This window comes from Haliotis cracherodii, unplaced genomic scaffold (assembly GCF_022045235.1).
Source record: "Haliotis cracherodii isolate W230 unplaced genomic scaffold, xgHalCrac1.p SCAF_12, whole genome shotgun sequence".
Taxonomy (NCBI): domain Eukaryota; kingdom Metazoa; phylum Mollusca; class Gastropoda; order Lepetellida; family Haliotidae; genus Haliotis; species Haliotis cracherodii.
Window position 1 is genome coordinate 4,787,493 of NW_027266267.1, and position 26,555 is coordinate 4,814,047.

The following is a 26,555-nucleotide window of genomic DNA, read 5'->3' on the forward strand; positions in this document are numbered from 1 at the left end:
TAATTTATACTTAATCAGACATTTGGATGACAAGGAGGAAGTTGTAATGAAAGCCCGACATAAATGGAATGGATATTATGCACTTGTATGGACCAACACATCCATTTTGGTTGTGGAAATTGGTCCGAGAGGTAAAGCGTTGAGAATAAGGTGTCTAAAATTCTAATCAATTTGGTAAAACGACTGTAGGTGGGGATGTGTCTTGAATTTTATTGGAAAAAAATAAATGTTCCTAAAAACTTCTTGAAAAGTATAATCATGTCATAAATGTAAAAAAAGAAACTTTCTGCTACCAAATAGTATGCTGTTCTGAGAAAGAAAATATTTATCCCCAAACCAGTTTACTTCTCAATGACCTAAATTAGTGTGTTCTGTGGTAATAATAATCCTAAACACATGTATAGAGGTTTGTTATCACCATTGCCGTTGATCCCCTACAGCTCACTGTATATCTATACAATACAGTATATCAGGTAGATTATACAATATATCACTTATCATTTACACAATACCGTATATCACGTAGATTTTACAATATATCACGTATTCTATACACGATACAGTATATCACGTAGATTATACAATGTAACACGTATCATGTACACGATACAGTATATCACGTAGATAATACAATATATCACGTACAGTGTACCGTATATTACGTGCAGTATCCAATCTATCATGTACAGTGTACAATATATCACGTACACGATACAGTATATCACGTACAGTGTACAATATATCACGTACACGATACAGTCTTTCAGTTCCTGAACTGTAGTCGGAGCACGTGGTAAACGTGGGAGATGGTGGTCCATTTTATCCCACATGTGTTCAATGGGAGAAAGATCTTCTTAGAGGTCACATGCACGTCGTTCTGTCCAAATGCTTATTGGATAATCCGGGCGACATGGGGTCATGCTGAAAAATCATGCTAGGTCCATGTTGATTTAAAAACGGCAAAAAGATAGCCTGGATGACCTCGTCACGGTAACGATGCCCGCTCAAATTGCCAGTGATCACATGCAAACGAGTTCTCTGTCTCGGGGTGATTCTTCCCTCCTCCACAACACAGTTCTGAGCGTAATGTTCACCACGACGTCGGTACACGTATTCGCTCATCGCCGTAGGAGATGTGAAAACGAGTCTCGTCAGTCTCCACTGAATTGACGTCCAACGCACTCCCTGTCTGCACCACTGCTGAAGCAATTGGCAGTGATTGTTGGTGAGAATTGGGCGCCTGGCTAATCTCCTCGCAACGATCCCATAACGTCTAGGACGGCGATGTACAGTCTGTGCCGATATTCAACAGAGGCTAGGGATGGTTCTCGCAGTGATTGTTGGTGAGAATTGGGCGCCTGGCTAATCTCCTCGCAACGATCCTGTAACGTCTAGGACGGCGATGTACGGTCTGTGCCGATATTCAACAGAGGCCAGGGATGGTTCTCGCAGTGATTTTTACAGGCTGGAACCCGTTTCGCAGATGTCTGGCTCGAACCCAGGAAGCTTGCTGGACGCTCGTTGCGTTGTTTCTCTGCTGCCACCGCTGCCATTGACGCCCAAATGGTGTTTTTGTGATCGTACAGTCGCCTAGCAACTTCAGGCTTCAACGCTCCTAACTAAAGCATACCAATGGCGGTCATTTGCGTGGCATCACCAAACTTCATATAATGTTTGAAATTTGATGTTTGTCCGTGTTGCAGTTGTCAAGACAAGAAGAAACGATACATACCAAATCTATACAACACCTTTGTTTACATCATCAATTGCATGATTGCTGCATGAAGGACACTTTTTGCCATCAGATCATGCTTTTCTGCTGATCAGGTTGCGTTTGTGCGATATGTTTTGATATTTTCGTATCCAATTTGAACTCCAAAAAAGTTTTTCTTGTATGCAACCGATTCGAAAGAGGTGTCATAGGAGCTTTTGATGCAGAGAATACATGTAAACCCGTGAGAGCTGTGCAGTTGGTTTGTTTTTTTTGTTAGTTGTTTTACGCCGCACTATTCCAGCTATATGACGGCGGTCTGTAAATAATCGAGTCTGGACCAGATAATCCAGTGATTTACATCATGAACATCGGTCCACGCAATTGGGATCGATTACATGTATCAACCAAGTCACCGAGCCTGACCACCCGATCCCGTTGGTCGCCTTTTACGGAAAACATGGGTTGCTGAAGACCTATTCTCGCCCGGATCTTCACGGGTCCTGTGCAGTTGGAGCTGAGATTAGAGAGTTGAACATCTTTTTGTGAAACGTCCTGGACCTGTGTCGTCGTTTTTGAAGTATCCGGAAGAGTACCAACTTCCCCTCGGGATATATACAGGTCCAAGCCAGAAGAGTGAGTGAGTGAGTATGATTTTACGCCGCTATTAGCAATATTCCAGCAATATCACAGCGGAGGATACCATAAATTTGCTTCACACAAGCTACCCACGTCAGGAATTGAACCTGGGACGTGAAGAGCCAACGCTTTAACCACTAGCCTCTCAGACTGCCCCCAACCAAGAAGACAAAGCGGTATATCAATTTAACGTGGGTTTCTATTTCGTCTGGGCCAAGATACAGTTGCGTCAAATTCTTCTAACACTAATCACAGTGGAAACAACCGCCGTTTCCAGACACTGTCCCAGCTTTAGCCTTTGACATTCGTTACTGCCGTGCATGTGTACTCGATGTATCATCTCCAAAGGAAACATCAATCATATAGTGGCATTCTTTTCTAAAAACTGCCAGATTGTTGTTTTATTCTTTAGGACATCTCTCGGTAAAAACCATTTGTGTATCTAACAAATATAGGAATGAATGCTGTTTGTGATCCATATGGCATTCCATACAGCCCGATCTTATCACAAGTTCTTTCGCATGTTCAGTCTGTACCCACCATCATGTGTCTGCAAGTTGTAATTGGAAGTTCCATATGCAGGGTATGCCCCTCAAATGTTTAGTCAACCAAGATAAACAATATGGATCACATCTGTCTTGAGGCCTTGTAAGTGTATGTATAAGTTATAAGTGAGATATTTGGTTCTGTATGTTTTGTAAAGGTTTATTGTTAATACGTTCATTATCTTGAATGTTCATGTTCTAATACATTTATAATATTGTGTGTATAAGTATATTGTATTTACCATGGCGTTGTAAGATAGAGTTGAACTCTGCCGATATATGATACAGTGGAAGTATGTGAGAACAAGAGAACGATAGCGTAAGCTAGAAGAAAAATGAAGCTTTGGTGCGAAAAAGAAATATTTAGTTTTAATCAGATTATACGCTTTGTGCTCATAATGCTTCACTGATTGTGACAAGGTTCCTGACTGATGGACCGCCACTGTTGTATTTTATTGCTTATCCTAAATGAATGTTAAATTCTATTTTAGTATTTTATATGCAACATGCACAGAAGGCAATACGTATCCAATGGTAATGTGCGTGATATCTTATTTTTTAACGTTGTAAGCAAAGTTAATTTCCTTCTGGTTTTTACTTACATTTTCTGCTGTACGTACTCACACCCAAAGAAACGCAAGTGGTTTTAAGCAAATAGGTAACAAACACGGAACTATAAATTGAGTTTTTGCATGTAGTAAAGCCTGATGGTGTTATCAATTTTTTTGGTTGCATTTGGAATCCCCGAGTAAAAACGCAACATAAACAACGAATCGCTAAAACGCACCATTTCAATGAATATGTGGGTACCATGCACCTATTTCTCACGAAATCGAAAATACACGAACTGTCACGAACTGTAGTGGGTATAATACTGTGGCCGATCCTTTGACCTACCACTCCTTCAACAATGCCACGCCTAACTCAAATTCAGAGAAACCAGGCTATCGGACGTTTGGAAGCTGGAGAGTCTGGTCAAGATGTTGCTCGTCATTTCAACATTAACATAACCACAATTTACCGTCTCCTGCATCGATACAATGCTACACAGACCACAGATGACCTTTCTCGGAGCGGTCACCACACCTCGACAAGATCAGCAGATTACCCGTCAACACCAGCGACATCCTTTCCTAACTACAAGTGAAAGTGCTCGACAGACCAAAGGAACACAAAACCGACACATTCGCCGGGACACTGTGATCCGACGTCTCCGTTCCAACAACCTCAGATGTCGCCGACCAGCACATCGTCCTGTTCTCCAACCACAGCATCGACAAGCACGACTTCATTAGGCACAGGGTCATCACAATTTGCGTCATCGTGAGTGGAGGCGTGTCATCTTCTCTGATGAAAGTTGCTTTTGTTTCTCCCATGCAGTCAGAATTTGGCGGCGTCGAGGTGATCGTTTCGCTGACAGAAACGTTGTGGAAAGGGATCCATGGGGTGGACCTAGCGTCATGATATGGGCAGGGATTGGACGTAATGCGAGACTTGGATCCATGTGCTTTCTGAATGTTGGTCAAGGTCGGGGACACGGCGTCACTGCTCAGCGGTATATCGACCAAGTGATCAGACACCACGTTGTTCCATTTTTTGCACAACCTCAACAACACATTTTCCAGCAGGACAACGCTCGTCCCCATGTTGCCAGAGCTACCATGGCCTTTCTGCAACAACACAACATCCGTGTTCTACCATGGCCAGCCCTCAGCCCTGATCTGAACCCCATTGAACACTTGTGGGATGAGGTTCAAAGGCGTCTGCACAATGTGCGCCCAGTCCCTACAACTGCCGAGGAACTACGCACAGCTGCTCTGGATGTGTGCAGGAGGATCCCTAGGGCCTTCACAAATCGTCTGATCCACTCAATGTACAGGAGATGTGTGGCAATGATCAATGCTAATGGTGGTCTGACTGACATTTTGGGACATTTTCGACTGACCCGAAACTGTGTAAGCCCTTAACATTTGAAAAAACAACAATTATGTCATCTGTCTCTTAATCCATTAAACTGTCTTCAGTCAAATTTTTGTCAATCTTGCCCTATTAGTATTTCTTGTCTTTACTGTTGAAAATAAATAACATGTATACTGCATACCCGACTTGCGTTTCTTTTGCGTGTGAGTATATAAAACCATTTGGGCACAGGTTGTATGTACAGCATATTCTTAATGTACCACGCTGTACAGTATAATGATATATAACTCATGTTGATTTATATACGTATCCGTGATATCAAGTAAAATTTGTTCAGAAAGACTCTCAATAGCCACTTTGGGTGAGAGATGGTCCGAGCAGAGATCCGCGCTTTTGTCACCCGGGATTCCATACCCTCTGAGAGGGTTCCCTCCCATAACGTAGACCTCCAAAATGCAGACTTCCAAAAAGCAGTTAAAATTAGCTCACTAATTAATTGGGCCATGCTGGTCACACCTAATTAATGAATGGACTGGTCCACTCCCCTGCTATGAGGGATTATCAATATGTTGAGACAATGAGCAGTAGTGGACAACAACAACATTGTCTTAATGCCCCTTCTCGAGGTCCAAGATGCCTGGCTTGAAGCCATGAACCAGTGGCCTGACGTGCGCCAATCTGATGCCATGAACGACTACATCGTTACGACATGGGTGGATGACGTTGCCCAGTTCCCACCTCGACTGTGGAATCCCCATGCGACACAAGGGCCCCTTACGAACAACAACCTAGAAGGTTTCCACTCCAGAATCGGCAAATCCCTCCAGCACAAGCATCCAAACATCTTCAGATTTATCGAACTGATCCAGAAGGTAGAAGTTTCGGAGAGAGCGAAACTAGCGCAGATGCAATTTGAAGCAGCACTGCCACCCAGGAAGGTTGTCTACAGAGAGAAAGAACATCACCTTGTCAAGGAACAGCTTCATCGCCGTGAACAGACACCCTTTCAGTACCTGGATGCAGTTGGTCCACTGATGATAAACAAGTGAAAATGACTGATAATCATAAATGACAATGAAATAACATTTGAATAAAAAATTGTGAACCTTTCTTTCTTGTTACATGGATGATAACATTTTACTTAATCAAGGGTACAGGGTACTAATTACTGATGCAACTAGCCATAACGTGTGTTGTTTTAACGGGTCTGCGTTTTGGCAGGTCTACGTTTTGGGAAGATATCTCTGAGAGATACTCCAGAACCTTATATGAGACTTCAAAGACCCTGTCGCTGGTTAGCTTTGCCTACAGACATCTAATTTTCAACATGTGGTGTGAACGGATGTCTGTCAAAACTACATGGACATAATTGTCTGGCTTGTTTACAGGCCGACGTTGCATTTCAGGGCTTTGCCTGTGCTGCGTCAGGCAATATATACTTACTGTTTATACAAACTGTGTACTTGGCAGGTACTACCGGTAGCGCAAGACATGCCTACCTTTTCCTCGATCACCTGGTGTCATCACTGATTGTCAGTGGTCCATTCATTTTCACAGGCTTGACTGTGTGGACTTTGCAATTGCAAAGGATTCAAATTATCAAAGCGTAAATCTGAAAGATCCTGTGTCAGCGGGGATGTTATCATCAGCTATTTGTAAGAAATTGGTCTGTATAACAAATTTTAAATATGTATGTGAATAAATAAATGCTTGTTTTTAAATTTGGTGTGATTTTATTACCAACTGACTTGATGGCTCTGTCCAGGGGGTTAAATTACTGTAAAATGATTGTCCTCCTGTGTGACACATAATCGATGTAACTATCATCAACCAGTGTTTTTAATCCAACTCCTTGCTGAGTATCTTTTGAATATTGGCAAGCATTGGGCACAACAGCCAGTGGCGTCAATCCTGATTGGGTACCATGCAGGAAGCCAAGGTACTGTAAGCCCCATGATCCCCAGCGAGGAGGTCTCGCTTTGGTTTCTGGTGGCCTTTTGCCCGTGTTTTAAAACTGCATACATGATATTGTTATGCTCAAATATGTTTCATGAATTGCTTTTAGGTATAGTATGCTCAAATATATTTCATAAATTGTTTTTAAATATAACATTGCATAAATGACTAAATTGTGTATACATTAACTTGGGTCTCGTCGCTATAGGGTTGAAATAATGCGGGTGCGACATTGAATTTTAAGTCACTCGCTCACTCATTTTCATAGCTAGTTTGACCTTTACCCCACATTGTGACCTTGATCTGTGGATAACATTGACTGTGTTTTATCTTGCATTGGAATTTATGTTTATGGTAATCCTTAATAATTGTAATAGGATTTGTCTCTGGCTATTTTCAGTTGTATGATTTGAGTCGTCTTATTTGAGTATTGCTTAATGACCTTGTTGAAAAGCTTCATTGTAATGGTCTTGTGTTAATAAAACCTTAAACTATCAGTTGGTTTATCATTATCAGTGTGCCTTAATGCAATTAGTCTGTCTAGTTATTTATTTTACGTAGTCAAGTGTTAATTCACGCCAGGTCTTAATAATTATGACACTTGTGTTGGAGCTTTATTCCTGCTTAGGTGGCGGCATTTTATATAATCTCTAAGATACCGATGCCATATGTTTTGCTCATCACAAAACCACTACCGATACAAACTGCACTGCTTATAACACAACTTGTTCATTCATTCGGAATCCGCCAATTTTCATGTGAAATGAAAGTTGCTAGAAAATCAATAATAGAAGATAATGTGTAAATATATGTTTAATGTATTTCATTGTATATCTCACAAATGTATATATGTATGTGAATGTACCCACTTGTATTGAGTTTCTGAAAAAATGGTCCACAATGGTCAATATTATATGTTTGTAATTTCAGTAGTAGTGTATCAATCTCACATGTTTAATCCCCTGCAAATGCCTGAGGGTGAAAAGGGGCCAAAATACAGACATTGGCCCTTTCCTCCCTTACACAAATTTAAAACATAAGTTTATTTCTTTTTTTCTATTTATAACTTTTTTGAATGTTTTTGTAACAACATTTATAGCTCTGCTGTCAGAATGCATTAAAATTATCGGTGAATATAAGATGTGCATTAGCATGCACATCATTATGGTTTTCATTACTTTTCTCAAAATGAAGTCCACATGACATTTGCCCTCATGGTTCCGAGCTCTTCAGGTTGAGCGCAGAACACCACTCAACTAGAACTTTTCCTGAATGATTAACCACTTTATCACACGAGTGTCTCTCCGTGTCCACCTTTTCGAATAATACATCAATGCAATCAAGTCCTAACATATGAGCAATGCTATCTTTAACACTGTCATAGTCCTCACCGGTTCTGGGATTTAGATCTCCTCCAATCATAACATACATGTCATTAAAATATTGCAGAAAAGATACTAAATATTCAAACAATATAGAGATTCCGCACTTAAACGGTTTTCCATTATAGTTGAACCACTAGGATGCACATAAACAGATGCTATCACTACATCTTTATCCAAATTAAAAAGCTTTTTGTCAAACCCTGTAAAATATTATTATTAACAATGTTCGTTCTTTTTAACAAATTATCAAATAAGTGTTTCCTAATCAAAACAACAAGACCCCCAGAGAGTCTTCCTATCACTGATTAGTGCGGCGTTAAACAACAAACAATACCAAAACCAAACCAGATTTCAGAAGTGATTGGCAGACAGTGATGAGGAGAGTCCTCTTATTTTAATGGAAGCCGACCGAGAAGTTCTATGCCAAGTGGCCCTCGGACACACTCACAAAGGCTGGTCTGGCTTATGTGAGAAGCCCAACCAACACCAAGTCGGAGTGGGACCCTTCAAGGATGTTCAAGAAATTGTGGTAATCACTTGAAACGAATGATGAATGAGACTTATTTTCTATAAATGTGGACCCAAACACCAAATAGAATGTTCACAATTCTACTTACACAATGCAACAGGGATAGAGCCCATCTGGCCTCCCCTCATCCTGGTTCCTGTTCTTCCATGGCAATATAGCAGCAAAGTAGGTTTGAGGGCAAGTAACTCTGAACTGGTGAGTGTGGTCTGCTGGTTCTTTCAAGCGAACAGTTATCCTGCTCTGTTATGAGTATTGAAGAATAGGAGGAAATTGCATACTGCACCAGGAACCATCATGTGAACACTGATCAGTGTATGATATAGGCATATAAATTAAAGAAATTGATAATTGTTTTGTTGTTTATGTTTTATTAGCCAGCTGTGTAAATTGGGATGTTCCAAGATTTTACCTAAGTTAGTCAGCCACAGATGTCTGATGAAACCCTGCATTGCTTGGACATGTCAGGAATAACATGTGTTTCCTTAGCTCTGAAAAAGCCTGATGAGACATTGATCTGTTATGTCAAAGGTCAATGTCATAGCAAGACAAAACGTTTGTTTTTGGCCAAACTGTCCTTAGGGCAGGGGTAGAAAATGACAAAAGGTCATGCATGACCTACATATACTTATTTGTCCTCCAAAGTGCCTTTTTCTAAATAACATTTAGTGGTATATCATTTTCATATTTTTGTCAGTGTTACATTGAATTCCACCAAAGGACATCATATTTGGTTTATGTGCTGGATAGCTCTTTGAAATGTTTTTGAAATATTTGTCACTGATATTTCAGGTCAAATTTACTGTCAAGGTCAAAAGTGATGACTCATGAAGGGTTGAAGTGTTAGATCAAGGCAATAGTGAAGATCATTCATATAGGTTGTTTTTTTCCATTATCACTAAAATGCCTATTTCTGGAGATATTTGTGAAGTATTATGCATGTCGTATTATATAATGTGTTATGAATACTCATGTATTAGCAGTGGTAACAAATCACAGTCACCTAATTTCAATGAGTAGCAAAACCATATTTTAATTGTTGCATACAATTCTGCCTTCATTAGTGGTATAAGTGATATGAAGCCCTTTACAATTGTTTTTGAAATAGTCACAACTAATATTGAAGGTCAAATCAATTTTCTTTGTCTTTCACTAAACAATGTTCACAGTAACTGAGGAAGTGTTCTCTGTAGTGCGATGAAATCTAGTACGTGTCACCCTCAGTGTGAGGCATATTGTGTTTCAAACTTCAATGAAGCTGGTATGTCCAGATAAAACAAGTACTTGTACAATCACACATACATCATATCTTCATACATATATTAGAACTGGTGTTTGTTCATTAAACAGCTTAACATCTAAAAGGAATTATAGATGGAATTGAAAAATTGTCTCCTCCACAAGTACATGCCCATAGATTTCAACTTTTACAACTAAAATAGCATAGAAAATAACTACAGCTATTAATAACAAACATAATTCCTTGTTAATTTTAGACCAAGGCGTCACTGGGTACCGCAAAAGATGCAGTCTAAATTGCTGTTTCGAGCCACCCTTCTTTAGCCTGTGATATGCTGTGTGAATGATATCTATGTACTTCAACAACTGTTCAGCTCTAGCAGGAAATTTCTCAATATGAACGCTGGTAAAAACCAAGACAGCTGATGTCCACTCTTCGACATTGTTAATCCTGGACTGCTCGCGGTTTGCTTCTGTTATTTAGGCCCATTACACCTACTAATCCCCTATCAGAATATGATGACCCCTTAGTTGTTTTTAGCATTATGGCTAAATCTACATACTCATGATTCCTGATCTTTTCTTTAAAAATCTGTGGGACAATATCCCACAAATCATCCGCAGCCAGTAGAATGCACATTTGGATGATATCGGCGACAGTGTGCTGTGTGGATGTCCCCATGGACGGGGGAGCGTAACATACATGTGCTGCATTGGACGTGTCGTTTGACAAGCCCAGGACGGGAGAGCGACTGGTACCAAGCATGCTTTTGAAAGATATAGGAACGTTCTGAGTGTGAGAGATACTTAGGGTTTCAGGAGGAGTAACTGAAATTATGTTACGAATAACCTCACCCGATATGGCACCATTTTGGACGGGAGCGGACGTCTGCAGCGATGGCCTCCTCAGTTGTTTACGGACCCGATCACCGTTAAGCCTCACCTGTTTTCGTCCTGTCCTCACAGACCCCCTACTCTTCCTTTTATTCGTCATACTGCTCCTGTTACGCGGCGATATGGACTGCAAATGTTACCCACGTGTAGCTCGCTTTAAAAGTTAGACAGGAAAGGACAACTCCTGCCGATGACCTGAATAACCTATCCAAATGGTTTAGAGTTATCTCCCTTTTAGTTGCTTTCAATTACCAGTAATAATGAATTTAATCTCAAATGCTTTCAATAAAATATCTTAGTTTATCATATATATTATATAAAGATCTCTCTGCATGCATGACAGATGGGATTAGGGGAGAAAGGAAATATTCCTTGAACGTTTCCAATAACTAGTGGAGGAAACTGGAAATGGCTGAACCTGTAGATAGCGTCAAATTTGATTTGACAGATCTCACAGGGTAACATTCAACAGGCTCAGTACCCTGTGATCATGTTGACGTTTTTCTTAACAGTTACGAAAAAGAGAAGAAATTTGAAGAGAACTACATTGGGAAATGAGAGAAGAAATTATTAGTCAATGTTTTTATCATAAAAACTCTCTGTTCAGTAAACAGCAGTTGTTATTTAAGTACTTTCAAGAGGATTGCCAAACCTTACCTTACTTATATTATGACAACGTGACAAAAAAACCAAACATTAACGTGCAACAAAGCATTTTCCATGGACTTGTTTATTTGCTTATTGTTGATATACATGTGTTAAGAATAATTATAACATATACTATATCAACTATAAATTGCTTCCCTGTGTGAATGCGTGTAATGCATGCATATTGGCTTCCAGTTCTCATAATGCTTCATATGAAAGCAAAATTGTATGTTAACCTCACCTCTCATGTCAGTGACTGATTTCAAAATGCTTGTCTTGGTGTTACACAGCCAGTGTCCCAACTCTCGTGTATCTACTTAAATGTTTCGCCCTCGCGATCTAACGTTATAAAATTTCAGGTCATAGACATCCTCTTAGCAGATGCTTTCGGGACATATTATCTTTCGGCTCCACTTTATTAGTCTTCGGATGCTACGTCTAGTACACACGAATAGTCTTCGGATGTTACGTCTAGTACACACAAACAGGACCGTTTAGTTTGTATAAGGAATATGGCAGGCAGTGGATCTTCCAGTTGGCTGACTTACTGTTGGCAATATCCGTTTTCTTTTAGCAAATAGATAGTTTGTATAAAAAATGTACGATATACAACGAATAATTGCATAACTATCACACAACCTTTCGACACTGATACATTACATAACCCCTGCCGACGGGGTGGGGATGGTGGTTGAAAGCAAAACGAACAACCCTGTTTGTTGTCTACTAAATGCTGGGCGGCGCCTTTGATCTTGCATCTATCCATGCATGTAGTAGGAATAAACGGTGATCAGGATGGCCTGGAAATAAACAAGATTCTTACTTGTTGCATATCAAGGCACCAATTAAACGGTCACGGGGTTTTGTTATGTATGTGTGCCCAGTGTATCCACAATTAACTAGAAAGTATATGCGTCATTGTGGTTTATCAACACATGCAACGCGCTTATTCACGCTTGGTGTGGCAGACTGAAATTGAACATTATGATATCATAATCAGGGATAAAAGAGGTCATAAGATATAACTGTATTTGCTTTTCTCGCCACAGACCCTGGCATATGAAGATCATACATAAATATGTTTAAGTTACATACGCAGCAGGCTAGATTATTAAAAGAAATACAGTTCAAATATTGTGTTCAATAAAAGAAAACGTTGATAGATTTCAACACACCTATTTGTGTACTATTAAACAAACTGTGGACTTTAAGACATTTTCACGTCGCTTTTTACAGTATTAAAGAAGTTGTTATCCATAAAAATTGTGTCTATCTTGTCATCCGCCAACTTCTAAGTAATGCCTATCAAACAACTTATCAAGTTTACTAAGATATGTCACCACGTGGAAGATGTCACAGATAAACAAGGATTCTAACTAAGTTTGATCGTCACAGGTTTATCCCCACTTTGCCAGCACACTGCAGAGCATTAACAGTTACTGTGAGTGAGTGAGCATGGTTTTACGCCCCTTTTAGCAGTAATGCCAAAAACGATCACAGTAGTTTGTGAGTCAACTCTACTGAGGATTTTACAAGTATCCATCACAACTTATGAAAGCAAACATGTGAATAATCTCAGTTCACTGAAATTTAGATAATTTAGGTGCTTGCAGTGACCAGTTAACAAGCAATCAGTGAGATAGTATATAAATACTGGGAACGCTAAACAACTTCATAGTAAATAGACAAATGCACCTGTGAATGGCGTGGTGACCGTGGTTTGTATATCAAGGGTGTTTTAATACCGAGTGAAAGATAGACGAGGAAATGCTGTATGTTGCATGCCCAGCCTCAATCAACAGCTCTCGTGATCTGTTCATGATTCCGAGCCTTGCGGATAACCATTGTCATGACCTGATTGACTTCCTTCCATCAACTTGAAAGCATTGCCCACAGAGAAAGAAAGCATTAAAATCCTAAAGATATCCTATCAACATGGTATAAGTACTCACCACCAATTTCCTGTAAATAGTAAATTGTCACCTTTGGTATCCACAGCAAAACTCACCATGGTCATTGGGCAGATGAGTTAGGGTTTAGAGTTATCTCCCTTTAAGTTGCTTTCAATTGCCAGTAAAAATGAATTTAATCTCAACTGCTTTAAATAAAATACCTTAGTTTACTGTATGTATTATGTAAAGGTCTAACTGCATGCATGACAGATGGGATTAAGGGAGAAAGGAAATATAGTAAATTGTCACCTTAGGTATCCCCAGCAATATGCACCATGGTCATTGGGCAAATGTTAAAATCACAAACCCTAACGAAATTCTGTCTACATGGTCCCACCCGGTGATTGTGAATATCGCATTTTCTATCAACAGTGAGACAACATGGCTGTCCTTATTTATTTCCAATATCCTCTTTGAATTAGTGAGACACGTTAGAGTCCCACACAAATCTTTCGCTTAATAATTCTTACAAAATACAAAACAGAAAGTGGGGTACGGGGAAATGTAACATATTCCTACGTGAAATATTAAGACATAAGTAGTGGTGACTGTTCTAACATAATTGTACTACCTTTGATGTTTTGAATCATGTTCAATACGTTGGGCATCGGGTTCATGAATTAATGTTTGAAACGTAAGCTTGCCAAGACTTCCGTTTATTTTGCTTAAATGTACGCCGTACGTTAGCATTTAGAAGTTTGATTTGTGTACATGATGCACCAAAGGATGGCGATGGCAAAAATGTTCAGCTTTTATAGTTTACTTGCAGGTATCATTAAAGCCTGGTTTACCTATGTGTGGATTTGCAGAAGACTTGGAGATACATTCATCAGCTATTTTGTTTAGTTCATCAGAGAACACCTTTATTGAATCAGGAACATCAACAAAATAATCAGGATTTAATATGCTCGTACAGAGTAACTCGAACAAAGACCAGTTAGCTTTTGTGAAATTCCATCTTAATGTTGGAAGAACATCAATAGGTGCTATTGTTTAATGAATATTTGGAAAATGGTCACTTCCACAGAGGTCGTCATGGACTGATCATTCGAATTCACTGTGCAAATCTGAGGTTTTAAGTGATAAGTCAAGTGAGAAATAGGTGCCTGTACCAGGATGTAAATTAGTTATCATTAAACATGGATAAAACGTTATCAGAAATGAAATCTAATATCTTCCCTTTACAGTTTGAATCAGCACTTCCTCAAAGTGGATTATGTGCATTTAAGTCGCCCATTCCATTTGATATTTCCATCCACAGGGCATGGCGTGACCAGCCGATTGATAGAATCCGGCCATTTCTACCACCCGTCTAGGTGAAGTAAGGGTCAAAGTGGTGTGTTGGCCAAAATGAACACTGTTCCTGGCTCCAGTGCCCTCAACCACCAGACTCCTGTCCTCCACCGACACAGGGACGCAACCCACGGCAAACAGGTTGCCCAATTCGGTCACCTTTTATGACCAGCATTTGGGTGCTGAGGACACATTCTACCCCTCTAGAAGGTGGAAGAGCGGTTAGCGCCACCCAGCACTCACCGCGTAGATGTGGCTTTTTGTGAGTGCATTGTTTTGGATTGAGTCAAGTCCGGGATTCGAACCCACACTGCCTGAGTGAGGCACCTAATCGCCAACACACAAAATCAGCCACAAACTCAGCCACCGAGGCATCAGTGAAAAAAGTGATGTCATAAGTTTCTGTGTTTTTTTCAGGTGCCTTTCCTTTGCACGTGACTACTACCGAAGGTGGGGCAGGATTTCTCGTTCACCTGTATCCTCACTACTTGAAAGTGATATCGTGAGATTCATATTATCGACTCTGTGATTGGCAGATATCAGTTAAATTTTAGATGTGGGAGCCGTTAAGAAAAATCACCCCATAAATTAGTTCTTATTTTACTTTGGATTGTCCGACATTATAACAATGATGTACATTAGCAATAAGATTAATTATGGATGTGTGAAACTATGATAACCACTAACCCATAAATTATTTCTTATTTTCCCTTGGATTCTCCTTCACCATTACAATGATGTACATTAGCAATAAGATGAATTATACACGTGGGAAACTATGAGAGCCACCAACCTATAAATAATTTCTTATTGTAATGTAGATTTTCAAATATCATTATTTTGAAGCAAATCAAGAAAATGGTCATTCACAACTATAATGACATTCCTCTTATTTCTGGTAACGACATTTCCTAGAGTAACTAATCATTTATTGAGTATTTCTTATCATGAGTAACACCATTTGTATCTTCATACTGTTGTAAATTAGAGTTTATATGTTTTTTTAACCATCTCCACCTATTCTTCATCGTGTAGCAGGGATATGCTTAACTCAAAAAAGGATAAAGATAAAGAAATTGTCAGGGAAAGTAATTAATGACCAGAATTGATACTTGTCTGTCTCGCAAACGGAGTGCATCAGGTTATGTGACACTTAACACAAATCAAAACAAGATTGCTTAAAAGGAGTTGGCTGCCGCCAAATGAAACGTCTTTCATGTTGGTGAGGAGACTCCCTCCTGGGATCCTTTATATCTAAAGAATCTATAATTTCAGTAAGATATTTTTTAGCTTTTCTACCAGTTTCCAATCACCACACATGATCATTTTCTGACTGTCCAAGTAGTCTACGATTTATTTTATGATCTTAACGAATTCTAGCTTGTCTTCATTCGGTCCATATAAATTAATTTGTGTGTGGACAAAATTATTGGTTGTAACATTATTTGCTACATAATTACATCCCTCTTGATCTACCATTGTATGTGTAATCTCTTGCATAAGTTATTTCTAGATAAGCAACACCGTACTATATCTGATCAGATATTGCAGATATCGCTTACGCAATTTTTAACTTTGTAAGCCTTTTGGAGCAAGTTTCAGTCTAAATGAGTCAAACGAAGTGTTGATTTAAGCTGTGGGAAAAAAACAAATAAATCTGGTTGGGAACTCCGCAAATACACTTGGGGTTAATAGACCTGAGAATATACCGGGTGGGAATAGGTCTTCAGCAACCCATGCTTGCCGTAAAAGATGACTATGTTTGTCGTAAAAGGTGACTAACGGGATCGGGTGGTCAGGCTCGCTGACTTGTTTGATGCATGTCATCGATCTCAATTGCGTGGATCGATGTTGATGATATCAATCACTGGATTGTCTGGTCCAGACTCGATTATTTACAGACCTCTGTCATATAGCTGCAATATTGCTGAGTGCAGCGTTAAACAACAAACCAACCAACCAACTTGGGTTTATAAGAAAAGAAGTGTCACTCGACACAACAGTGCATGGAGTTAAATTACCAACTCGTACCAACTGTTGTGCATCTATCTTGAAAAAATAAGTACAACGGATGATATTCAACCCGAAAGTCCTTCAACTCTACCAAGGGCCATTCCACTTAAGGATGAAAAATGCAATAGTGGTTGAACAGAATCTTTCTCATTACATTACCAGAAGTTAAGGCGGGGCATTATTACAGAGCGCTGTAACTGTGTCAGATGTAAACCATAAACACGAACATATAGGATATTTGAGTGTGTCACTCCATATTATAAGTAAGGTTGATTCTGCAGGTCCTAAGCAGGTGGGTAAGGCACATAATTTATCTAAGATAATGAATAGTGCAATCATACTTTGGGCTGCACCAGAAGATACCCTTGGTGTATTACTGGGTCTAAGATTAAAACGGCTTAAGAAACATGAACGGCAATGTTGCATTATTTATATTCAGTCGGGAAAAGCGCTCGCTGCTACAAACCTTGTTGGGTCCCAAGTAATCATGGGGAACATTTTGCTTACTAAGATAGTTATGCCGTATAATATGCATCTTATAAGGGTGATGTATACTCTCAAGACAATGACACATGATCAACTAAAGACTCTTGTCAATATATCTAACCGCAATAGAAACGTGACCCCAAGTAACATTGCATGAAAAGTTGTGATTTATATATCTGGGTATTTTTTTCCAAAGTTTCTAAAATTTAAAATTACCTTGTCCGGAAAAATGAATTTTGATGATAGAAAATAAAAGCAGATGACAATGAAACCAGTCGCCTAAACGCATCACGGCAACGGCCATGGTAACTCGATGCACGTGAGTTCCGTACAAATTGAAATGCACATGCATTCCCCCATTGTTTTCCATATAAAAATCCCCCAAATCGGATAACATTCATTCGTTGTTGAATTGCTACCACATGCCAAGAATGACAACCAAAAAACCAGCGACACCAAGCCCTTGGGCGATTACAAGCTAGACAAAGCGCCCGGCAAGTAGCCAATGCACGTGAGGACCATATAAAGGCTCAAGCAATGGTACCAGACCACCAATAGTACAGACGACCAAGGGTCCCCATCCGACGTCAGATCGTCAGGTTCTATTGTGCGACAGCATCTTCAAGATCGCTTTGTTACTGCTGCAGAAACTGCTCGAACGACCATGGGGACACACCAGCAACACATTAGTGCGGACACCATCTGTCGACGATTGACGATCAGACACCTCCACAATCACACACCGAGGACCCATTCTGACACCACGTTATCACCGGGGCCGTCTTCAATGGGCAACACAGCACTAGCATTGGCGCCACCAGCAGTAGAGAAGAGTCTTCTTCTCAGATGAGAACGGTTACTGTATCTCAAAAGCAGAGAGAGAAAGAGAGAGAGAGAGAGAGAGAGAGAGAGAGAGAGAGAGAGAGAGAGAGAGAGAGTGAGTGTGTGTGTGAGTCTGGCGGCGCCGTGGGAAACGTTATACGGCTCCTTGTGTCGTTGAGCGAGACTCGTGGGGTGGTCCGAGCATCGTGGGGTGGTCCGAGCATCATGGTGTGGAGTATAATTAGTTTTGCACAGAAAGTCGACCCTATGGACTTTCAGAACATCGGTCCAAGGAGACGCAATAGTGTCACAGCGCGCTCAGTATATTGATCAAGTCTTGAGACCACACGCCATGCCGCATTTGGCGTGTCGCCGCAACCTAGAGTTTAAGCATCATCACGCCCTTTCCCACACTGCGAGAGCAACAAGAGACTTCATCCAGCAGAATAGCACAAAAAACATGCAGTGGCCTGCCCTCAGTCCTGATTTGAGTCCCACCTATGGGACGAGATTCAAAGACGGCTGAATGACGTCCAACCAAGGCCGACAACTGCAGTTGAACTGTGCCAGGCGTACCCCAGAGTATGGGCTCAAGTGCCTGTGGCCTTCATCAACCGCCTCATCCATTCCATGTATCGACGTTGCACAGCAGTCATCAATGCACATGGCAGACACACGATATACTGACTTGTAATGCAAGTTTCTCTGAGACTAGTGTTATGTTTCACTTTAGGACCATTTGACACTTTCATTTCAACCTTGATAATCAATTTTGCCAAGTTTCATCTTTTTAATATGTCTCAAAGTATGTTTACAGTGTTTTGACAAATAAGGTTTCTCATATATCTATCCATGGTGACGTTTCTTTTGCGGTTCTGTATAATTAGGATATTCCATACGTTTCGTGAAATATCTCGTGACGTCACTGGTTGAAAAAACATGATATTTCACTCGACACACCAAATATTCTCTTCGTAAGACCATTATGTGAGAAGGCAGTTTGCAACAGGAATTTCTTTGAAGGTGGGAAAATAAAACAATAAAAAATTCATTTTGTCCAAAAACATTACTATCACGATCCAGTATGCTATCCATCACTCATGAGTATAGTGCTATGAAACTCTGAAACACAGCAAAAAAAGTGTAGGTTTCCGTCTGCCGGAAACCTTCCGGAAACCTTCCGGATACCTTCCCATTTTGGATCCGGCCCGGATACCTTCCGGAAACCTTCCGGAAACCTTCCAAAAAAAATGTCAAAATTTGGGGGGTGCATTTTGTTCACTTAAGTGTGAAACACATAAAAAAATTAACTTGAAAATACCAAGCAATTTGAAGGTTGTTGAAGGCATCTGGAAGGTTTCCGGAAGGTTTCCGGAAGGTTTCCGGAAGGTATCCGGATGCAAATTTTCTTCATGACTTGCTTCTGGTAAATAATGTTAGCCTGTGCATTACAGATACCTGTTGTAATATTCTGTGTTATTTTAATGGTAAATATCCTCCTAAAACATTTTTGGAGAAGAAAATTGTTCAATTTCATATTTTGTCCTTTTCGGATGTTAATGGTATTTAATGAACAAACATCAGTTCTTGTATAATGATATCCTTAAATTTCATGTCCAGACTTCCAGTTTGTACTGAGAAAAAGAAAAAGTTACAGGTACCTGTTGTAATATTCTGTGTTATTTTAATGGTAAATATCCTCCTCAAACTGAGATATGTGGGCATGCATTGTTCACAAGTTGTTTTGCGACATGGGTCCAATGTGTGAAGCTTATTGCTGGTGTCCGCCACCATGATATTGTTGCAATATTGCTAAAAGTGGCAAAACAGCATTCTCACTCAGAAAAAATGGAAAGTCATTGGCTATGTGATTTGGCATTTGGCCCTGGTGAGATTAACAGATTAGTTTGGAACGGTATCAGTACTTGTTATATCGGGACAGTGTAGTTTCATGGGAATATAAAACAGAATACAATTGTCCCAAATTGGTGCATAAGACTAATGGCATCCATAGAAAACACCTAAATAAAGTACAGAAAAAATATCAATGTCATTTGTCTACTATGGTGGAACTACAACTTTTGTTAAGTATTTATAGTAGGAAAACATTCAGGGCATTAGTACATTTCATATTTGTTCAGCACCTATGTTATGGCTGATCAGTATTATATATCTTTATGCTAATGAAGCAAAACAAATCATGTTTTTGGAAAAAAATCTTATTTATTGATTATATGGCATTTCATTGGTACATATCACAAATTGAAATTTGATCAAGCAAGAAGAGGAACTAGCATAAAGTAACCAGTGGTGTTTGCAAGGCCTTACAGAACAGACGCTTCAATGCCATTTTCTAAATAAACAAATTAGTCAAATCTCAGAAGAATTTTATTGAAGAAGAATATCTAAAGTCAATTATGTTTCTGCAGTAAACCACAAAAGTCATTCAGATTTGTATGGTCAGCATCGGTGTACACAACCTGGACATAGTCACAGTGCTTTGGCATAAATTCATTCAGACTTCATTAGTGTCATAATAAAACCACCTACAGTCACATTAGTGGCATTATTCATTCAGAATCATCACTTTCTGAGGTGAATCTGTTGGTTGTTATCAGGAGTACTGTTCATCTTCCGGCGAGTCCCTTGTCTGAATTGTGTGAGCAAGATCTTCTTAAATGTAGCTGGTGTCAGATTGTGAAATCCAGGTACCTGAAACATTTCATAACATCTTTAGAAACTTGTAAGTCAAAAGTTATGAAACACACACATATAAATTTACAAATGTTTAAAGTTGTTTTCTCAAACAGTGAGGTATTGACAATTTATCTTGCAACTGATATTTAACCAATCTTTGAACATGTAAATAAGCCATTGCAAACAGAAAAGTGTTCAGAAAATACAAAAATGTATGCGGTCTTCGAAAACAATACCACAAGGTTCACCTGAATTTTGCTTGAGTGTTTGCATTACATCAAAATGTAAGGAAGGGTAAACAAGACTATGCAAAACTAAGTTACATAGGTTCTTATACATAAATACATAAATGCAACTATTCATAATTATCAAAACACATGTCATGTAAGTGATCTCAAAATACAACATAATGAGCGAGTGAGTTGGTATAGTTTCATGCAGCTTGTTAGCAATATTCCAGCTATGGGCTTCACACATTGTACCCATGTGGTGAATTGAACCTGGGTTTCAGAGACTGTTTCACCCACTAGGCTACCCTTGCACACCAAATACAAAAGAAAGTATATTAGGAATTCAGACAATAGATATTCTCACCAAATTAATTAATTCATTAATGGAAGCTATATTGAAATTCAAATTTTGACAAATTAGGATGAGACTGTAGAAGCATTTATCTAAGTTATTATGGATATTAAATATCTACCGTTAATTGGTAGTCCATCATAGACAGTGATAAGAAATTCAACTGAAAAGTACAACCTGAACCATCAACTAAAAACTATGTATATTACATTAAAGGGGCCGGTCATGTATTACCGGTATGTTCTCATTCATTTTTGACACAACCCTCACTGAAAGAAAATGCAAAGCACTTTATATTTTATTGTCCGTTTTGTCAAAAGTCTCCCCTAGAGACTCTCACATTTTGGGGTGACCCTCCCTGTTTGTTCTGATCTGAATTCAAATATTCATGACTCATTATCATATTTTATCATTCATCCTATCTATTTTGAAAATTAACTAAATGAAGATTAACAATAACATGCAAATCTGCCAAAAAATTAGCCTGGCAAAGTTTAAATTAATCATAATTACTGTTATAAAGTTTTGGATCCATCGTCTGTTTCTAAATACAGTGAAACCCAACTTTGACTTGTGTGGCATTGTTGAATCATCTACCCAATGTTCTTTATGCATTGATATGCATCTGCACAGAGTGGTCAAAGTCTGTGTCTGAGACATAGTGTGCTACAAGGGAGACATCAGTTTGTGTCTAGCCAAACTGTCTGATAATCTCAAGGGCTGCCTTGGTAGCATCAAGGGATGTAGCTAATCCTAAATAAACATAAAACAAGTGACATCATCTCTTCTACAGAACACATGATCAAAGCCTGCCCCACCTTTGATGTTTATTACCTTGCTACTCTAAAAACAGCTAATTAGCAAAATGAACTCAATGTCAACTCATTGTGGACTAGGGATTAACAGGGCAATTAGTGTCGGGTGGGTATTAGTACTTGCAATTGTCTGTTAATTACTTAATTGAGTAGTGACGGCTTAGTCAGTTGTGCCTTTACAACTGCTATTCAATTATCGAGTCAGTTTACTATGTAACATGCTTCTTGGGACCAAGGAAATGTATCTTGCTGGATAACAGTTTTTTTCTAATTTATCAGAGATCAGAAATAATAATAATGACGTATTTGATGTGCATTTCTTTGTTGTGTTCACTAGGATGATGGTGATGGTGTTTTAATTATTAGACACTATTTATTCCAAAAGAGGAATAGGGTTGGTGAAGAGGCAAAGCTTATTTGAACAAAATATATATTGAATAAACAGAAACTGTACAAAAAACAGATTAACTGTATCTACAGTTGAAACTATCATGATGCAAATTTTCACTGAATCAAAGTCATATCTTTTCAAGACTCAGATCAGGTTGTAGTGATTGAAGGTCACATTAAACTTGCTAATTTCAAATCATTCATCCCACACTTATGATTTGGTTTGCTGTTTTATGCCGCACTCAAGCAATATTCCGGCTATATGTAAATAATCGAGTCTGGACCAAACAGTCCAGTGATTTACATCATGAGCATCGACCCACACAATTGGGATCAATGACATGCATCAACCAAGTCACCGAGCCTGATCGCCACCTGATGGCGTTAGTCAACTCTTTAGACAAGCATTGTCGCCCGTTACGGAAAGTATTGGGTTACAAATATGCCTTGTAAAACCTTTCAACATGTTCAAATGACACATCGAAAGGCCATTGTGAAAAATTGCACCATGTTAGGATTCTTAAATACAGTTTCAGCTTGACATTGAGTACTTTAAACTTTAAAGTGAAAAATACATTCACAACAAGTGAGCTGTGTCTGCCAATCAGAGTCGGTGAGTAAATTGGAGTAGGGGACTAATTTCGAAGGTAAACTTGTTTCAACGTTTAACAACTACATGCATTTGTGTTTGTATGAGACGATGTGTGTTTAATTCCATATATTTCACTTCAAAGCATGTTATCACAATAAATTGAGTCGGGTATAGGATAAGTTGGAGTAGAGGCTAATTTCTATTGTAAACTTGTTTTAACATTTCACAATTATTGGTCTTTGCAAGTTATCAATCCTAATTTAATTTCATTTATTTTACCAAGGTAAAAAAAAAAAATAAGGTGTCATTTTCGTCAAGTAATAATCGCCGTTTTCGCTTTCGGCGAGTATTTCGCCAGTCAGTGCTGTTTTGCTAAGGTGTCGTTTCAGCTATAACCCGCTTATTGCACATTATTAGTTTCAATTTACATTTATAATCATTTTAACCACTGTAATAAGTAAAAAATGAAATTAAAGTATACAGAAAATAAACAAGCACTTGTTATAAAATGTGCATCCGCAGGCAATATTTATAAGATAATCCTGCATGTAGCTGTGGCCATCACACTGAAGATGCACTTCACTTCTTTCTCATATGTCCAAATTACAATGATTTAAGACAGAATATGTACTATTATGTTAAGGGATATGATCTAAATTCAATTCTATTAGGTAATCCTGAAAGGACGTCAAAAATAAACTTAGAAATTCGTAAATCAGTAGAAGACTACATTCAGCTATCCAATAGGTTTTGTGATTGTACATAGCATCTTAAATTTATAATACTATTCCTTGCCGTATATTGCAGTACACTATTACTACTAAAAATGCGACCTGACAGCGCCGACAACGTAGTTTCTATAATAAGAACATGTATATAATTGTATTCCTTGACTGTACTTTTGTCATATCATATTGTATTCTAATTCTGGAGCGGTATTCAAATAAGTTTTTGCTTGTTTACCCATCCAGTTCACATATAAATGTTTAAAACAATATTTAGTAAACAAATAATTTAAACTCATGCAACAACATAGAGTGTGGAGACGATAGACCACTGAAAAGAGCATATATATGCACATCCAATGACCCCTGACATCACAATGCATTGTTTTGCCAGTGTGCCAGGCAACAGAATACTACGAATTACATCACAGGATACTGTGACCTGTTTGAAAAGTTAGGTACTGTATTCTAAAGGTAGGCCCAAAATTCTACACAATCCAGTGATTGATCTTGTGAACATCAATCCACACTGTTAGATGGTCACTGTCAGATGCCATGAACCAGGTCACTGAGCCTGATCACCTGATCTATTAGGTTATCTCTTATGGGTGAGGCTAAAACGGCACCTCAGCAAAATGTCACTGATTTCTCCAACGAAAACAGCACCTTGATTTGGCAAAAAGGGCTACTAATTGTTGTCTGTTATCTGGAGAGACATGTTGATTCCTGGCCGAAATATATATAAATGAAATTTCTATAAAATAACTATTTATTTCCTACTTACTAAAATAAATATGACATATATAGTATACCTGTTGTCCAGTTTCTTGACATTTTCGCCAGACTCAGGTTCAGCTTGACATTGAGCTAATCTGAGTAAAGCTACTTAAAACTTCAAAGCATGTGATCTTTCAATGATAAGGTTAGTTGCACCTCCCAATCAGAATCATGAGTAAGTTTGAGCAGAGGCTAATTTCTATTATATTATATTTTCACAATAAGTTTAGTTGCATCTCCAAATCAGAGTCGGCAAGTAGATGCTAGTTTTTAATGTAAACCTTTTTGAACATTTCTCAGTTATTTGTGTTTACAAGTGACCATGCAAGTTTAATTTCATGTATTCGGGCATATTCAGACCCAAGGTAAAAAAAATAACAAGGTGCTGTTTTCACCAGGCAATAGTAGGCGAGGTACTATTTCCCTTTATAGTATAACCCTCTCTTACAACTAGCATAGGTTGATGGGGACCAATTCCAACCCGGAATCCCCAAATGAGTGGGTATGGTTTTACGCTGTTTTTAGCAAACAGCACTTCAACCACTAGGCTACCCCACCGCCAAAATTCCCAACATGATAAAGTTGTCACCACGGTATTCTTCAACACGTTCAAGTGAAAATATCCATACCTTTCAAATGTCTTATCTTCCACTTCACAATGTTCACTGTTGCAAAACTCCTGTCATTTAATTTGTTCTTGATTATTCACACCTGCAAAAGTAAGTTTAGTCGGTACGGTATGAACTAAAAAAATGAGTCACTATAGAGTATCTAGATAAAGGAATATAAATAAGCAAACATATTTCTACATCATATACATTAGCAAGGATTAACATAAGTTAGGTAGATTGCTTATCCTACAAAAATTAAATCACACATTTACTAACATATATAAAACAGAATAAGTGGCTTACAGAAGATAAATAACTTTAATACGTGATCAATATTATTAACATATTCCTTACCTGAATCAGAGACCATATAACAGTCTATGTATTATGGTCTCTGTCTGAATATGTCACATCTTCAGCTCCCTGCAATCGAGGTTGTGAAACATTTCTGCTGTAGGAATATTACATCCGCTGGGATATCCCTTGTCACACTGCCTGGCATGGTAGGCAAACGCATATTCCATACACCACATAGGTATACTTCCTAATACACACTGTCGAAATCCCCGCGGCTCCCAATATGGCCTGTGTGAACTGTAATCGGCCAACCTCGTCTCTTTCCGTAACAGCTGCAGAAATGACCGCTCGTCATTCGTGACCAACTCGTGTTATTCCGGGACAAGCAAGTCTACCCATAATTCCCTGTATGGTCGAGGGCGCCATTTTGGAACACAAATGTAAACAAACACTCAAACCTCGTGTAATCGATGTACACCGTGATGCTTGATTGCGATATGCTTACCTCGTGTATCGATACATTGTTCTCAATCACCTCTAACTCGGAAATCCCGGTCGAAATCCACCTGAGCCATCCACAACGAGGACGTCAAGTATTTCGAAAACTCGATTGACAGCCGAAGGAAGGAAGAGCAGCTTGCAGATGCCAGGTACGTAGCAGGGCTTCGAGACATAATGTTCCATGATTTCTATACAGAGATCTTATGGAACGGATTGATTTAGATATTTTCCTGATATCCATGTTACTACTGTAAACGCCAAGGGCCCTTTTAGTTTTGTTGTTTTCGGAAACCCTTGTAATTAATATGATCAAGTGTTTGTTGTGACATGATATTTCTATTTGGGATTGCATAAGAGCTACAAGTGCAGGACTTTTAAGGGTCGTGTCCTTATTCTCAACATAACGCTGGGATTTGATGAGGAGGGTTAGTTACCAAGGGTATAAATCTGGCAAAGTGCATGTCAAACAAAACGTGGCATTCAATTCCAATCATGTGTTGCCACCTGAACCACCTGAAAGTGAGATATGGATTACAATG

General features: G+C 38.9%; 1 long non-coding RNA gene across 1 annotated transcript; it reads right to left on the reverse strand.

Annotated features, from left to right (window-relative positions):
* Positions 1-20,247: 20,247 nt before the first annotated feature.
* On the reverse strand, positions 20,248-25,869 carry LOC139457458 (uncharacterized). The gene is made up of 3 exons (XR_011652592.1): positions 25,573-25,869; positions 25,237-25,318; positions 20,248-20,741 (listed from the first exon to the last, which is right to left on the reverse strand). It is a non-coding gene; the product is annotated as an uncharacterized lncRNA (long non-coding RNA).
* Positions 25,870-26,555: the final 686 nt, after the last annotated feature.